The sequence below is a fragment of the Peromyscus maniculatus genome, chromosome X, assembly GCF_049852395.1.
Source record: "Peromyscus maniculatus bairdii isolate BWxNUB_F1_BW_parent chromosome X, HU_Pman_BW_mat_3.1, whole genome shotgun sequence".
Classification (NCBI taxonomy): domain Eukaryota; kingdom Metazoa; phylum Chordata; class Mammalia; order Rodentia; family Cricetidae; genus Peromyscus; species Peromyscus maniculatus.
The window spans coordinates 27,110,851-27,129,498 of NC_134875.1; the positions used below are offsets into that span (position 1 = coordinate 27,110,851).

General features: G+C 41.1%; 1 pseudogene; it reads right to left on the minus strand.

Moving 5' to 3' along the window:
- Positions 1–2,647: 2,647 nt before the first annotated feature.
- Positions 2,648–2,746, minus strand: LOC121825916 (U6 spliceosomal RNA; annotated as a pseudogene).
- Between the last annotated feature and the right edge of the window lie 15,902 nt (positions 2,747–18,648).

Genomic DNA, 18,648 nt, shown 5'->3' on the forward strand with positions numbered 1-18,648 from the left:
AGGAGGAAATGAAGTCAATATCCTGTCTGTCCCCAGTCCCCCTGCCCCACAAGGATAGAAGGTGACCACCCACTCAGTGAGTATGGCCCAAAGGCACTTAAGTCTCTGCCCTGGCATTGCCCTCCTCTCTCATCACACATGTGGCCTTAACATTCCTTTCTGGGATTGACCAACCAGACAGGGTCTCTAAATTCAGACTCTAGGTCCTTATGAGCAGGCCAGGTATTCCTCGGATATCTTACTCCTCTCTTCTTGGCATTTTAATCATATCAATTACTTTATCTGATGTCTTGCTTAATTTGCAAAAATATGTTCTACTCTCTAATTATCCACAGGGGTTTTATTAAGGTCCCCAAGAACCCTGTAGTTCTCGAACCTTACAGCCTTTCTTCTGGCCGACCCCCAACTGTACTAGAAGTTGGGGTCTTACAAACATGAGTGTATTTCACTGCAGAGGAGGACATGACAGCTACCAGCTTTAGGTCTTGACTTATAAAATGCCATCTTCAAGGCTAGAGATGTAATTTTGAGAAGTGGCTGGCTGGATTTCTTAGGGCAATGGGACCAAATTACAAAATAGGCTGCAGACCAAATGGCATCCTTTCCCATATTCTAGTGGAAAGGCAATCCCCTCACCACAATCAAACATTTTGTGGTTGTTCCTCAATTGTCCTATCCGTTTTTTACTCTTCAAATGTCTGTTCAGCGTTGAGCATCCCTTTGTACTCAGGACTAGGCACAGCGTCCTTTCCCACCAGGACCTTCTGCTCCACTAAAAAAGACATTGAGGCCGCCGACAGTGGTGGCACACGCCTTTAATCCCAGCATTTGGGGTGGGGGAGGAGCAGGGGCAGGAGGAACTCTGAGTCTGAGGCCAGCCTGGTCTACAGAGGAAGTTCCAGGACAGCCAGGGTTGTTGCACAGAGAAACCTCCTCATCTTGGGAAAAACCCCACCCCAAAGAAATAGAAACAGAGAGAAAGAGAAAAAGGAAAAGAAAGAAAGACAGATATTGAAACCTGGTATATGGCAGCACAGGCCTTTAAATCTCAGGAGGCAGGGGCAGGCAGATGTCTATAAGTCAAAGGCAGCCTAGTCTACATAAGCAAGTTATAGGCCAGCAGGACCACACAGTGAGACCCTGTCTCAAAAATTATCTTTTTAAAGGAGGAGATTGCAAATTCTATAGAGCAGGAGACAATGTTTCCATTTGTTCATTGTTACTGTTGATTGAAGCAGAGAATCACTGTGTGGCTCAGGATGGCCTCAAACTCCATATGTAGCTGAGAATTACCTTGAATTTCTGATCCTCCTAGTTCTTCCTCCCAAGTTCTGGAATTACAGGCATGCAATGTCATACCTGTTTTATGCAGTGCTGAGGATGGAACCCAGAGCTTTGTACAAACCAGGCAAACACTCTACCAACTAGGCTATAGCCTCAGCCAAAATATAATCAATAATTTTGTTTTGGCCACTTGTGAATTATGTAGATTTTGTATATGTGTTTATATTTTTGAGATGAGGTCTTACTTTGGCCCATGCTGACCTGGAACTCATTGTACAGTCTAGGCTGGCCTTGAATTTACGGCACTACCCCTGCCTCAGCCTCCCAAAGGCTGAAAGTAGAGGTGTGAGTCATCACACTCAGCTGGCTATGTGGATTTTAGTTAGGGAACCTCAGTTTTCTCATTGTAAAGTAGGAATAATAGTGATACGTTTAGAGTCCTTATGCACAGATATGTTGAGAATTTGTGCCAAAAAAGCCAAACACAGAACCCAGTTCTCTTCCTTTTTTGCAGGTATGTTATTATGTGGCCACTATTCAAAGACAATCAACTGCTATCAACATTTTAGTGCACTTTCTTCCAGTTTTTGCTGTTTCATTTTATTTATTTATTTATTTTAGTCTTACTGTGTAGCTCAGGCTACCCCCCAAACTCTCCACCCTCTTGTGTCAGACTCCCCAGTGCTGAGATTGTTGGTGTGCACCACTACTTCCTGTCTTCTTTTTAGAGAGGTGGGGGAGGCAGTCTCATATAGGACAGTGTGGTCTGGAACTTACTTTGTAGCTAAGGATGACCTTTAACTTCTGATCCTCCTGCCTCTACCTTCTCACTACTAGAATTACAGTTATACACTATCACTTTTTTTTAATATAGTGCTGGGGATTGAACCCAGGGCTTTGTGCATGCTGGGCAAACACTTTACTAACTGAGCTACATCCCTGGCCCCCCAGTCATTTTTTAAAAAATGCATATTTTCCTCAGATAGATAGTTTGTGATTAAACTTAATACATAATTTTATAGCTTGCTTTTTAACCTAAAATTGCAATGGTAATTTCCTTAATATTTGTAAACATTATCGTAGTGATCACATAATTGTTCATTGTGTAGATTCCTGTTGCTTTTTCAAAGCTCCCAGGCCTACTGTTTCCTTTGTTCTTTATCCATGACCACCTCAGCAATGCCCTTAATGACAGAGGTCCTTGCCAAAGACAATTACAGAGCCACATGTTTCCCATCCTCCACATTCATATTCAATTATTTCCCAAGGAATTGATTGGGATCTCCACTCTTACTTAGGCATTTCCACAGATGTCTGTCCTTACACTTTGAAAAGTTAATTTTTACCTAGCATACAAAGTAATAAAAATACCAAACGCCTCACAAATTCGCTTGTCATTCTTGCTCAGGGGTCATGCTCATCTCCATGTTCCAATTTTGGTGCATGTACTGCTGAACATTGCCCTTACACTTAATGAAAGCTAAGGCATCTTCAGATCTTTTGGTGCCATGTGTACACCAATGTAACTTTAGACTCAGAGGACCATCCCCTCTTTCAGCTCATGATGTTTCCTGTTCCCAAGCTCTAGCCTGTCTTCTGAGCCCATGCTCAAATGAAATCTTGAAGAAGTCTTTGGAGGCTAGTTATGTTTCTCCTCTACCAGGTAGAGTTAGCACCTCCAATGCTGGGGCCACACTCACGTGTTTGTTTTTGAGATAGATCTCATGAATCTCACATTGGCCAGAACTTACTATATGTAATCAAAGGCATCATTGAAGTTCTGGTCCTCCTGTCTCTTCCTCCTTTCCAAGTTCTAGGAGTACAGGTGTGCACCACCATGCCTACTTTTATATGATGCTAGAGATGGAACCCAGGGCTTCATGCATGCTAGGCAAGTATTCTACCAGATGACCTACATCTCCAGCCTGTCAACTCAGTTTTTGGTGTGTACATGAGGTCAGGGTCAGCTGTGGTGGTAATCTAATTGTATTGAAATATTATTCTGATTTGTACTGAAATATTAATTTGATTGTATGTTAATAAATAAAGTTGTCTGGGGGTCAGAGCTATTAGAGCCATAGCAAGAGTGTGGCGGTGGTGGCACACGCCTTTATTCCCATAAGATCTCTGTGTGTTCAGGGATACAGCCAGCATTGGAGACATATGCCTTTAAGACCTAGGGGGCTGTACATTCAGACAGTGACGAGGCAGTCATGTGTTTGGGTTTACAACCAATGAGAAGGCAGAACAACATACTTTAAAAATACGAACGGACAGGAAGTAGGTCTCTTTTCGCGAAGCTGGGACAGCAGGAGGAAGGGTGAGATTTTAGCTCTGAGCTCTGACCTCTCGGCTTTCTCTTTTACATTGTTTCTGTGTTTCTTATTTAATAAGACGGTTGGTTACATCAACATCTGGCGCCCAACGTGACAAGAATCCATTAAAAACTGCTTGGCTTGGCGGCAGGTCCGCTTTCCCGCAAGGGCGGCAGGCGGCCTGCGGCGGCGGCGGCGGCGGCGGCGGCAGCGGCGGCACACGGCGGCCGGCGGCGATCGGCTTCTTAGTCCGAGCTGCTGGCGTCCTAGTCCGGGTAGCAACTTCTAGCCCAGGCCTAGGTCTGTGAGCAGCTTGCCTAAAGCCGGTGCTACAAACAACTCAGACCTGCCCTGCCGAACAGGGCCCTGCCTGTAAAGCACGTGGTCGGAGCTTAAGGAAGCCAGACCCAAGCCTTGACTCGGCACAAGAGGGAACACGTGGCTGCATTTAAGCTTTAGCCGGCTACGCTTTCTTGTGCGTTCTCTCTTTCCTCTCTCTCTCTCTCTCTCTCTCTCTCTCTCTCTCTCTCTCTCTCTCTCTCTGGATTTACACCTGGGACACTAGGTGGCTGCTTTGAAAATCCCCTCGGATTTCTACTGTTCTACGCAGATTTGGTAAGTCATAATATATCAGATATTTTAAAGGAAACTATCTAAAAGAGAATTTTTTTCCACATTAAAAAACAAATGGGTTTTATGTGTGCATTGGAAGAAAATTGGTTTTTGTTCGAAATTTTAGGCAGTCTGGCAATGGAACAACTATATAATATTAGTATTGGTGGAATTATGCACCTCATCACTATAATAATCCACATTTTAATATTTAAAAAGATAGTCAATTTAAGTGCCAGGATAACAGCGTTAGAAGAACTTGTTAAACCTGTAAAAATTCAGACAGAAGAAATTAACAGTGAAGTTGTTTCAAGTCGGGATCATAAGGTTGCAGAAAGAAAGCCTGTTTTCACACAGTCACCCTTAATTTATCCTGTAACAGTACAGCAGATGCCTGATCAAATGGCTACACAAAATACTTGGGCTCCAATTGAAATGTTGGATTTAAAAAGGTTTAAGGAGGCAATAGTATCTTATGGCATGCATTCCCCATATGTAAAGCAAATGTTAAACACTTGGTCAACATATAATAGGATAGTACCACAGGACTGGCGGGACCTCGCACAAGGTGTTCTGGAACCCAGCCAGAGACTTCAATTTCTGACTTGGTTTAAGGAGGAGGCTAAAAACATAGAAAAACAATGGAGGGATAAAGGAGTACAAGTTTGCCAGGATCAGCTTATGGGCGAAGGCCAATATGCTTCAGCACAAGCACAATGTTTATATGATGTCCAAACCCTAATTTTATGTCGAACGGCAGCCTTGAATGCATGGGACAAAGTTGAGGAACCAGGAAAAAAATCTGAGTCATTTACAAAGGTGAAGCAAGGCCCAAAAGAGTCTTTTACAGATTTTTTACAAAGACTGGCTTCAGCAGTAAAGAGAACGGTCTCGGATTCAGAAGCTGGTAAGGCAATAATTGAATCTTTGGCCTTTGAGAATGCGAATGCAGCATGCAAAAGAATAATCAGGCCATTAAGGGCAAGATCTGCACCTATGGAAGATTGGATTAGAGAAACAATTAATGTTGAAGCTGATGAGCATGATGATACATGGGTAGGAGAAGTAATTTCAAAAGGTTTGAGGAGTGTTAGATGTTTTGGATGTGGAAAGCAAGGACATTTGAAAAGGGACTGTAGACAGGTCATTTCCAGAAACAATGTTTCTTCAAGGAACAATGGCAACAGAATGCCCCTTCCTTCTGGAGTATGCAGAAGGTGTGGTAAGGGAAAACACTGGACCAACGAATGTAGATCAACAAAGGACAGACAGGGTAATCCTTTGCCTCAGTCTTCGGGAAACTCCCAGAGGGGCCTCAGGCAGGCCCCCAGTGCAAATCCAGTTCAAACCTTTCCGGCAGCCATAGAGGAAATGCCTGCTCTGGAGAGCGATTAAATAACCAAATGCCTATTGGAATAAATCATGCTGGTCAGAATGATGAAACAGAGAGAATAGAAAATTCAGGAGAAAACATAAAGAAAATTTTTTGGCAAACTTCTATTAATGAACAAAGACCAAAATTAACGATAAAAATAAATGGTGTTTTGTTGTCTGGTCTGGTAGACACAGGTGCGGACGTTACCATAATTGCACCAGAATTTTGGCATCCAACTTGGCCTCTTCAGGAGGTAAACGTTCAACTGTTAGGAATTGGGACATTATCTCAGGTGAAACAGAGTGCAAGATGGCTCGAATGTATAGGTCCAGAAGGACAGAGAGGAAAATTAAAACCATATGTGGCTAACATAACTATGAACCTGTGGGGTCGAGACTTGTTGCAACAATGGAATACTCAGATTAACATCCCTCCAATCTCAGAAACAAATCATAAACTAGCACATGTTACTGAGAGAAATATTAGAAGATATTGTTCTAATGAGTGGTCACCAGCCATCCATATTATACAAGAACAGGGCACAATAACTGATGATCTTCCAAAGACACCAACAGCTCTACCTTTAAAATGGTTAACAGACAAGCCTGTATGGGTCCAGCAATGGCCTTTAACAACAGAGAAACTCCAGGCTTTAGAAGAGCTGGTAGAAGAACAGTTAAATGCTCAGCATATTGAAGAATCAACCAGCCCTTGGAATTCTCCTGTATTTGTTATTAAAAAGAAATCTGGTAAATGGAGAATGGTAACAGACCTTAGGGCAATTAACAAAGTAATTCAGCCAATGGGTTCTCTACAATCTGGGATGCCTTTGCCTACTCTGTTACCAAAAGGATGGCCTCTCATAGTTATTGATTTAAAAGACTGTTTCTTTTCAATACCCTTACAAGAAAAAGACAGAGAAAGATTTGCTTTTACAGTGCCTACTTATAATAATTCTCAACCGGTTAAAAGATTTCAATGGAGGGTCCTCCCACAGGGAATGTTGAATAGCCCAACTCTGTGCCAATATTTTGTACAACAGCCATTGGAAGTGATACGTAAAAAATTTCCTAAATCTATAATTTATCATTATATGGACGATATTTTACTAGCTGACTCAAATGCAGATACTTTAGAAATAATGTTTGAAGAAGTAAAGAAAATTTTGCCTCGCTGGGGATTACAAATTGCTCCTGAAAAGATACAAAGAGGAGATTCTATTAATTATTTAGGATATAAAATAGAGCTACAAAAAATTAGACCCCAAAAGGTGCAAATTCGGAGAGATAGACTACAGACCCTTAATGACTTTCAAAGATTATTTGGAGATATTTCTCATCTACGAACTATTGTTGGGGTAAAAAATGATGAACTGACTAATTTGTTCAAAACCTTAGAAGGTGACAAGGACTTAAATAGTCCAAGAGAATTATCACCTGAAGCTGAGAAAGAATTAGCCTTGGTAGAAAAGAAAGTGCATGAAGGACACGTGAATCGTATTGATCCAAAGCTGGATTGCATTTTGGTTATCTTACCTTCTAGGCGTTCTCCTACTGGAATATTAATGCAGAGGGAAGATATTATATTGGAATGGATATTTTTACCAAATAAACCAAATAAAAAATTAAAAACTTATGTGGAAAAAATCTCTGACTTGATTTACAAAGGAAAATTGAGACTTCGTCAATTAGCAGGCATAGACCCAGCAGAAATTGTCGTACCATTAACTAAGGAGGACATTGAAAAATTATGGACAGAAAGTGAACCTTGGCAAAGAGCTTGCAGTAATTTTTTGGGAGAAATTAACAGCAAATATCCCAAAAGCAATAGAATTGATCTTATAAAGAGAGCTGAATGGATCTTGCCTCGAATTGTACGGCAAAAACCCATATCTGGAGTTCGTACATTTTATACAGATGCCAACAAAGAAGGAAAGGCAGGTTACAAATCAGAAAATTTAAGTAAAGTGGTTCAAAGTCCGTATAATTCAGTGCAAAAATCAGAATTGTATGCTATTCTGTTGGTATTAATGGATTTTTCAGAACCTCTCAACATAGTAACTGACTCTCAGTATGCTGAAAGAGTGGTGTTACATATTGAGACTGCAGAATTTATCCCTGATGCTTCAGAATTAACTTCACTATTTATTCAATTACAAGATACAATCAGGAAAAGGAATCATCCTTTATATATAACTCACATTCGATCCCATACTGGTCTGCCAGGCCCTCTAGCACAAGGCAATGAAGAGATTGATAAATTATTGATAGGAAATGTGCTGGAGGCCTCAGAATTTCATAAAAAACATCACGTTAATAGTAAAGGTTTAAAAAAGGATTTTTCCATAACCTGGCAACAAGCCAAAGAAATAATAAAGAAATGTCCTACTTGTTCCTTCTACAATCAGACGCCATTACCAGCAGGATGTAACCCAAAGGGTACTCAGAGAAATGAAATCTGGCAGATGGACGTGTTTCACTTTGCAGAATTTGGAAAATTGAAATATGTACACCACACTATCGATACTTATTCAGGATTTCAATGGGCAACTGCTTTGAGTTCTGAAAAAGCTGATTCTGTAATCACTCATTTGCTAGAAGTTATGGCCATCATGGGTATACCTGCACAAATCAAAACTGACAATGCTCCATCATATGTCTCTGTTAAAATGAAACAGTTTTTTGCTTATTACAATATAAAGCATATTACAGGCATACCACATAATCCTACAGGTCAAGCAGTTATAGAAAGATCAAACAGAACTCTAAAGGATATGCTAAATAAACAGAAATGGGTAACAAAAACCCCCAGAAATAGACTGCATAATGCTCTTCTAACTTTGAATTTTCTGAATGCCAATGAGAAAGGAACAACAGCTGCAGAGAGACATTGGATAATAGAAAAAACTACAGAATTAAATCAGCCTATATACTTTAAGGATGTGCTGACCTCAGAATGGAAACCAGGGTATGTATTACATTGGGGACGTGGTTTTGCTTTTGTTTCTACAGGAGAAGATAAGCTGTGGGTACCATCAAAATTGATAAAGGTTCGATTTGAACAAGAGAGACCTCTTAATTAGAGGAGGTGATAGTTCATCAACCAGCATGAACATCCAATTTAAACTAACTTGTATCAATAAAACATGCCTTTTCATTTCATCAGATAATAACTTGCCAAAAAAGGAACATCCCCAAAATTAGTCTTGGGGAAAGGTTTTTGTTTTTGTCTTTTAGGAGAATGAAGGTTAAGGAATCTGAAGAACACTGGACAAATGAGACAACTGAAGAAAAGGGACAAATCATCTATCCCAAGAAACAGAGTGAAACGGTGTATGGGTATATATTATCTAAAAAAAATTTTATGTCTTCCTAAATGTTTGTTTCTGCTTTTCTCTAAAGATTTAACACTATTGGTCTTCTAACAGTCCCAGTTCAATTAAAATTTAAAGCTGACTTTGGAGTTGGAGAATGGCTCTCTCCTTCTTTAAAATCAAGCACGTTGTTAAAAAAAAAAATACAAACTCCCTGTATCGTGCCAGAAGAAAAGAGCCATCTTCTGCTATGGTACAGGACAAAAGCAAATTTAATTAAGGGACTATTCTATTACTAATCTCAACTCTTTGATTCTATTCTGATTCTTTAAACTTTTCTCAAAGTATAAATTTTATATCAAAATTTACAAGATTAATATATATATATATACATTTTAAACTTTGTTAAGATATGAATGGTCACATAGAGTACTAACTAATTCTAGAAAAAAGGCTAGCTGCATATATATGTTTTTGTGTTCGAGTCTCTTATCAGTTTTCTGCAGGAAATCACGGCCAGGCCTAATATCAACTGAAGTCTCCAGAAAGAAGATGGGGCCCCACAACAACAACAATTCCACGTGGACGATAATAATATCATTAAGCTGACAAACATCATCCACAGATCAGCTTTGAACTACAAGGTGCTCAGAGCAATTTTGAGATGACTAGCTGAGATGATCCAGTCTCAAAGACTACTTGAATAAGGACTTGAGATAAACCCTGAACTTTGGCATTATACACAGACTGGATAGTGAAGGATATAGTTACCTCTCTTAGAATTTGACAATTAACCTAAAATTTTTCTTTCAGGATAAAGAAAACTTCGCCCATACCCAGCAGGAAGCAATTTTAAGAATACGACACCCACATTCCCTAAGAGGTGGTGTGGGGCAGGTGGTTTTTTGGTCTTTTTAATGGGTTTTGGGTCTAGGATAATTTTCAGTATTTAGGGGGGTTGGTTACAAGTTATTGTCAAGGGTTAGGAAAAAGGCTAAGCAAAGGAGATTAGATTTAAGGTTCTTGTTTAAAAAAAAAAAAAAAGAGAAAGAAAGAAAAGAAAAAGACAATTACTAGTTTTAAATACTTTACATTGGATTGAATTGTTTTATATTGTACACAAATTTGAAACTGATATTGTTAGAAAATGCTATGTGTATATTTCTAATTGTATTTATTCCATCCATTTAACAATGTAATGCAAATTTCTGATCCTTGAATGTTATTATTATCAACTATTAGGATATAAAGAAATGAAAGCTAGTAGTTAGACATTATCATAGAACTTGTAGTCATATTAGATATGTTTTAAAAATTGAGCAGAGATGTTTTAGACAGGTCATCTTCAAACCCTTCAGAGATCTACAGAATATGGCATTTAAAATGTTTTAATAACTTAGAAAATTTTTCTTTTTTGAGACATGTCGGCTCCTGGCAGTACCAATCTACTTTAGAGAAAATATGGGCATTGAAGAAACTGCATATGGAGTCAACTTTCATTCTGGCAAAAGTTAGCCACTGGACAACAAAGTATCCTCGAATCAACAGGACAAAATGGACAGACAGATCACGAAACAAGGGACTACTGATTCTTGCCAAAACAAGTGTGGTTATGGCTTTATCAAAAGGCATCTTCTGAGGCCAGGACAATATGGCCCCATCCCTGAAGTGGCCTTCGCATCCGGAAAAGGTACGGTGCCCTTTTCTTCGAAGGCAGCTTAACAGGCAGAGGGCCGATGGATTCTGTTGTACAATGGAACAGCAGCTGAAAGCTCATGCCTCTCAAAAGTAGACCGGCATTTAATAGAGGGATGTGGAGAAAAAGGGGATGCTGAGATGAAGCCATATATACACAGCCAAGAAGAATGGACAGCTGAATTAAAAAACTGTCAACAATTTCCAGAATTTAAAATCCTGAATCATGACAGGACACTAGTGGAATTCAGGTGTTTCTGGTACGTGGACTGCTCTCACCCAATGTGAGGTTGAACTGTTGACCTTGTGTACATCCTACTTCACAAATGAGTCTGTCAGATACACTAAGCCTATAGGCTGAAGATGATGCCCCAACACTGCGGAGAAACCTCAGGTGACTGCCCAGGCAGCTGGCTGTTTCTGTCAACTCACAAAATTTTTTTGGAAGTTGCTTGCATGCACTTCCTGTTTTTATTTTTGTTAGCTAATATTATTCCCTTCTTGGGTCTCTGAGGGAGTTGAAGATTAGTTAGTTATGGTTGAAGATTAGTTAGTTATAGTTGAAAATTAATTAGGATAGAAAGTACATTAGATACATCTTGGAATTATCAAAATAGGATAGATAATGGAATTATTTTCTCTGATTCGTCAAATACCTGTTTAGGTATTTATTACTTGTATATATTGTATATAGTTATTGTACTTTTGTATATAGTTTTTCTTTTGTTAGTCATAACCTTTTGCTTTTTTTCTTTTTATTAAAATAGAAAAGGGGAAATGTGGTGGTAATCTAATTGTATTGAAATATTATTCTGATTTGTACTGAAATATTAATTTGATTGTATGTTAATAAATAAAGTTGTCTGGGGGTCAGAGCTATTAGAGCCATAGCAAGAGTGTGGCGGTGGTGGCACACGCCTTTATTCCCATAAGATCTCTGTGTGTTCAGGGATACAGCCAGCATTGGAGACATATGCCTTTAAGACCTAGGGGGCTGTACATTCAGACAGTGACGAGGCAGTCATGTGTTTGGGTTTACAACCAATGAGAAGGCAGAACAACATACTTTAAAAATACGAACGGACAGGAAGTAGGTCTCTTTTCGCGAAGCTGGGACAGCAGGAGGAAGGGTGAGATTTTAGCTCTGAGCTCTGACCTCTCGGCTTTCTCTTTTACATTGTTTCTGTGTTTCTTATTTAATAAGACGGTTGGTTACATCAACAGTCAGCTTCTTGCTATTTACTCCAAGCTGGCCTGGAACATGAGGTCCTCCTGCCTCTGTCTTCAGAATGCTAGAGGGGCAACTGTATGCCACCAGGTCCAGCTTTTAACTCAGTTTTGCTGTCACCTAAACAGTAGGCCAGGAGGTAAGTAAGCACTATAGCCACTGTCAGGCCTTAGGGGCCCAGGTCAGGAGGAAGGATACTGTATACCAGCTGAGTGGTGATGAGTGTAAGAAATATAAGGAGCCAGTGAGGGGGTGGAGAAGAAAGCTAGGGCTTTCCTTGGGCCATTTCTAAGTAAACTCTTCGAAATTATGTCTTTGAGTTTCTCTAACCTGAGTCAAGAACCATCCAGTAGATGGTTTACTATGGGGGGCATGAAGCTCAGCAGGCCTATTCCTGAGTGGCAGCCCTTTAGCTTCAGGACAAAGGAGACTGTAGCTAGTCCTTAGCCAGAAGCTTTGGTCTGGAGCAGGCAGGTCTGGGCTCCAGAAAAGGAGAACAACCCATTGGAGTTCTAGGAGGAATGGGGTCAAAGGGACAATTCTGGAGCAAGAGTTGATTTTTAAGGGGAAATTTCACCCATTTCAAATCAGTGGAGAAGAATGCATTACTTAATGAATGGTTTGGGGATATGTGAATATTTGAGGAAAACAAGTTAGCACCTCATGTCATCACCAAAGAAAATCATAAAAGTGGCATAAAGATAAGCAGTTAGTGATTTCTTCCAGGGATTGATCCTAAGGCTGAACACATACTAATCAGTGCTCTACCACTGAGCTGCTCAGTCAAGCTCTTGGTTGCAAGCTATAGCATCTAATCCTAATGAAAGCATACGAAGAGTTTGCTGAAAGCTCTCTGGGATCTCATTGTGACCAAATCTGTGAAGATCAAGGCCGGGAAACAGCTCAGTTAGTGGAGTACTCCCCTAATATGTATGAAGTCCTGTGTTCTAACACCATCACCAGAGAGAACCAGGCACGGTAGCAAGAACTGGAGGCAGAAAAATCAGAAGTTCAAGGCTGTCTTCATCTACCAAGCTTGAGGCCAGTCTAATTTACATGAGACCCTGTCTCAAAAACAGAACAAACTAACCAACCAAACAAACAAACAAGCAAAAATCATAAAGGGTCAGCCTCAGATAAAGGGAATAGTCCATGTCATATGCCTAACTTGCTTAGGATGCCATGACATTAGGGTTCCCTCCAAAGACTTGTTACTATTCTGTACGCCTGGACACAGATACCACCAGGATTTATTGATGTTCTCCCCTGAAGCACAGTAAATGCTAAAGTCCCAAAGTCCAGAGGGAACTCTAGCATTGGGCTAGGCAAGCTCTGGGTGACATGTTTTGACCTAGCTGTCAGTTGGGTTTACTTTAAATCATCAGGGCATTGGGATACTGAGCAATATAAACCAGGAATGTCGGTGCTGGAGAGATTGCTCAGTGGTTAAGAGCACAAACAGCTCTTGTACGAGGCCTGAGTTTGGTTCTCCACACGTCCATCAGGTGGCTTACAACTACATCTATCTCCAGCTCCAGTGGAATCTGAGGCCATCTATGAAGGCACCTCATGCACACATACCACACCCCAACACATGTACTTTCTTTTTTCTATTTTTGAGACAGGGTTTCTCTATGTAGTCCTGGCTGTCCTGGAACTCGATTTGTAGACTAGGCTGGCCTGGAACTCAAACTCACGGAGATCTACTTGCCTTTCAAGCACTGGAATTAAAGGTGTGTGCCACCATGCCAGGGCCTGTTGCTGCTTTTTTTATTATTTATTTATTTAAATTTCATTTTTTTAAAAAAATTATTTATTTTTATTTGATGTTCATTGGTGTTTTGCCATGGGGTCATTGGTGTTTTGCCATGGGGGTCAAGTCCCCTGAAACTGGAGTTACAGACAGTTGTGAGCTGCCATGTGGGTGCTGGGAATTGAACCCAGGTCCTCTGAAGAGCAGTCAGTGCTCTTAACTTCTGAGCTATTTCTCCAGCCCCCAGTGGTTTTGTTTGTTTGTTTGTTTTCGAGACAGGGTTTCTCTGTGTAGCTTTGCACCTTTCCTGGAACTCACTCTGTAGCCCAGGCTGGCCTCGAACTCACAGAGATCCGCCTGGCTCTGCCTCCCAAGTGCTGGGATTAAAGGCGTGCGCCACCACCGCCCGGCTATTTTTTTTTTTAAAAGACAAAGTCTTATATAGTCTTAAAAAAAAAAAAAAAGCTGGCCTTGAACTCACTCTGGATCATCCTCCCTCAGTCTTTTAAGTGGTTGGATGCCACCATGCCAGAGCCAGTTGCCCCCTTCCTTTTTTTAGATAAAGTCTTGCTATGTAAAAAAAAAAAAAAAGCCAGCTTCAAACTAACTCTAGATCGTCTTGCCTCAGTCTTTTAAGTGGTCGGATTACAGACATGAGCAACCATGTCCAGCTTGCTGATGTTTCCTGAACACTATGTCTGAGGTGTCTGGTTGGCTATTCTACATACATAATACATAATACATGGCATAAAACAATGCCATACTTATAGTAGAAAATGATGTCATATGGGAAATCAGCCTCCTGTCAGTGTTTGGTGGGGGGGGGGGGGATTAAACGTCGATGTTTTTGTTAAAAAACATACAAACAAACCAATGCCATAGATTGGAAACTATTAGTATCTTAATTGGGAGTGTGAGTTTGAGACAGAGTCTCATACATAGCCCAGGCTGCCCTGAAACATTATGTGGCTGAGAATGCCTTGAAAAACTGATCCTCACTAGGTAGTGGTGGTGCATGTCTTTAATTGAAGCGCTAGTGGGGCAAAGGCAGGCAAATCTCTGAGTTCAAGGCCAGCCTGCTCTACAGAGTAAGTTCCAGGATGGCCAGGGCTGTTTACATGTGGAAACCCTGTCTCAAAAAAAAAAAAAAAAAAAAAGCCGGGCGGTGGTGGCGCACGCCTTTAATCCCAGCACTCGGGAGACAGAGGCAGGCTGATCTCTGTGAGTGCGAGGCCAGGCTGGTCTACAGAGTGAGTCCCAGGAACGGCACAAAGCTACACAGAGAAACCCTGTCTCGAAAAATTAAAAATAAAATAAAATAAAATAAAATAAAATAAAATAAAACAACAAGAACAACGAAAAAGAAAAAAAACCTGATGCTCTTGCTTCTACCTCCCTAGTGTTGGGATTACAGGTATGTACCACTATGCTCAGCTTGTATCTCCTCTTTAAAATTACATTTATTTATTTCGTTATTTGTTTGTTTGTTTATGGAGGTGTATGTACCACAGCACGTATGTGAAGACCAAAGGACACCTTTTGGGAGTCATTTTTCTCCTACCATGTGGGTCCCCAGAATTGAACTCAGATCAGGCCTAGTAGCAAGTACCTTTACCTTCAGAGCCATCTTGCAGGCCTTGGTATCCCATTATAGACAAGGTCGAAGATGCCTTTGATCACACAGCTAGGAAGTAAGTAAAGAATGAAGCAGAGACTTGGTTCCAGCTTCCTTTGACTTAAAGGCCATTCTTGGGCTGGAGATAACTCAGTCTGAAGAGTGTTTGCTTATCATCACAAGTCTTAAGTTTGATCCCTAACACCCCATAAACCAGATATGGTGGGGCATGCCTGCAATCCCAGCACTTAGGACATAGAGACAAGAAGATCAGATGTTCAAGGTCACCCTTATCTGCCTGGTGAATTCAAATCCCGTCTGAGCTACTTAAGACTCTGTGTTAAATAAAAGCTTGTTGTTGTCTACTATGGCCTAAAGTGATCAAGAAAGACCTCACCAGGCAGATCTCTGAGTTCCAGGCCAGCCTGGGCTACAGATTGAGTTATAGGACAGCCAAAGCTACACAGAAAAAAAAAAACCCCTGTCTTGAAAAACAAACAAACCAAAAAACCAAAAAACAAAAACAAGGCCATAAACAATCTAGAAGAAAATAGGTGAATGTACTTGTGATCTGATCTTGGAAGTAGGGCAAGTTGTTTTAGGTTTAAAGGTAAATGAAGGAACAGTGAAGGATGAAGTAGATTTGGCTATGTAAAAGCATAGAACTTTTTTTTTTTTTTTTTTTGGTTTTTCAAGACAGGGTTTCTCTGCGTAGTTTTGGAGCCTGTCCTGGAACTCACTCTGTAGACCAAGCTGGTCTCAAACTCACAGAGATCCACCTGCCTCCTGAGTGCTGGGATTAAAGTTGTGTACCACCACCACCACCACCACCACCACCACCATCACCACCACCACCACCACCCGGCCCAAACATAAAACATTTAAAATTTTTAAATTATGTGTATGAGTGTATGATGCATGTGTGGGTATGTACCCATGTATGTGAGTGTCTCTGAAGGTCAGAGGCATCAGATCTGCCTGGAGCTGGAGTTCATACAGGTTGTGAGTCACCTGATATGGGTGGTGGGAACCAGGGTTGGGACCTCTTCAAGGACTGCATGTACTTGTAATCACTGAACATCTTTCTTGCTCTAAAACGTCTTTTCTTAAAAAAGTTTGTATGTCCCCACAGGAGCCAGAGGAGGATATTGGGTTTCCTAGTGCTGGAGTCATATATAGTCATGAGCCACCCGACATGGGTCAACTCCGGTTCTCTTAGAAAAGTAGCAAGAGCTCTCAACTTTTGAGCTATCTCTCCAGCTCAGAATGTCTTAATAAAAAAAAAAACTGAAAGTCTTACAGGTTTACAAGAAAAGATGAGCACTTCATAGAAAAACAGTCAAAGACTAGGCAGCGGTTGCACATACCTTTAATCCCAGCACTCAGAAGGCAGAGCCAGGCAGATCTCTGTGAGTTTGAGGCCAACCTGGTCTACAGCGCAAGATCCAGGACAGGCACCAAAACTACACAGAGAAACTCTGTCTCGAAAAAAACAAAAAAAAAACCAAAACAACAACAACAAAAACAACAAGCTGGGTGGTGGTGGTGGTGGTGGTGGTGGTGGTGGTGGTGGTGGTGGTGCACGCCTTTAATCCCAGCACTCGGGAGGCAGAACCAGGCTGATCTCTGTGAGTTCGAGGCCAGGCTGGTCTACAGAGCGAGTCCCAGGACAGGCTCCAAAGCTACACAGAGAAACCCTGTCTCAAAAAAACAACCAACCAACCAACCAAACAAAAACCCAACAACAACAAAAATAGTCAAAGGACACAAATAAACAATTTAAAAAAATTTAAGTTTTTGGTTTCTCTGTGTAGCCCTGGGTGTCCTGGAACCACTTTTGTAGACCAGGCTGTCCTCGAACTCTGAGACCCTCCAGACCTTGCCTCCAGAATGTTGGGATTAAAGGTGTGTGCCATTATGCCCAGCATATAATAAATTCTAATAGCCAATAAACTGGGAGTGGTGGCACATGCCTATAATCCCGACATTAGAAAAGCCAAGCTGGAGGATTATCCTGAATTCAAGGACAACCTAGGCTACACAGTGAATTTGAGACCAGCCTTAGCTATATAGCAAGACCCTGTCTCAAAAAAAAAAAAAATCTAGTGCAATGACTCAGCAAGTAAGAACACTTGATTGGGAAGCCTGATGAGCCCAGTTCAATCCTTGGAACCCACATACAGGTGGAAGGAGAAACCTGACTCCACAAAGTTGTTCTTTGACCTCCACACACATATACTCTAGTACGTATACACACACACACACACACACACACACACACACACACACACACACACACACTCATATGACAATAACAAAGTTGAAAAATGAAACAAAAACGAATATGGATAATAAACTAGAAAAAAATTCAACATGACCTATCCTCTGTCCTTCCCTTCCTTTCTCTTTTGGCTTTTTGAGATAGGCTGTCCTGTAGTCCATGCTGATCTTACACTAGCTGTGTAACCACGATGACCTTGAACTCTTGTTCTGCCTGCCTCCACCTCTCAAGTGCTGGGGTTGCAGGCATGGAATACCATCCCCAGTTTGTACAGTGTGAGGGACAGAATCCAGAGCTTTATCCATGCCAGAGCAGGACTACCAACTGAGCTGCACTCCCAGCCCAAGAAGTGCAAATACTGAACTATACATCCTAGTATTTATTTGTTTCCCTTCAACTCAGTATCAGAGTGTTTAGGAAAGCCTTTTTAAAAAATCAGTTTGTTAGCCGGGCGGTGGTGGCGCACGCCTTTAATCCCAGCACTTGGGAGGCAGAGCCAGGCGGATCCCAGTGAGTTCGAGGCCAGCCTGGGCTACCAAGTGAGTTCCAGGAAAGGCGCAAAGCTACACAGAGAAACCCTGTCTCGAAAAAAAAAAATCAATTTGTTTCTTAAAAATATATGGAACTCAGGCTGGAGAGATGTTTCAGTAGTTGAAAGCACTTGCTGCCCTGTCAGCTGTCAACTGTCTTTACAGCTGGGTTCAATTTCTAGCACCCACAGGACAGCTAACTTCTGTCTGTAACTCCAGTACCTTGGAATCTGATACCTTCTTCTGGCCTCCATGGGCGTCAGGCACACCCCTGGTGCCTAGGCATAAACGAAGGCAGAACAAGCATACATACAAAATAAAATAAAATAAATCTAAAAAAAGAGTTCCAGCCAGGCGGTGGTGGCACACGCCTTTAATCCCAGTACTTGGGAGGCAGAGGCAGGCGGATCTCTGTGAGTTTGAGGCCAGCCTGGGCTACAGAGTGAGTTCCAGACAGCCAGGGCGACACAGAAAAACCTTGTCTCAAAAAACCAAAAAGTAAATAAATAGAGTTCTTTTTAATGTAGACAGACTTCTTTGAAGTATACACATACATGGAACTCTTCATAAATGTTGTGATGTCCTTACATAGGAACTGTGCTAATCTTCTCCATCATTTCAGTTTTAGGATATGTGCTGCCAAAAGA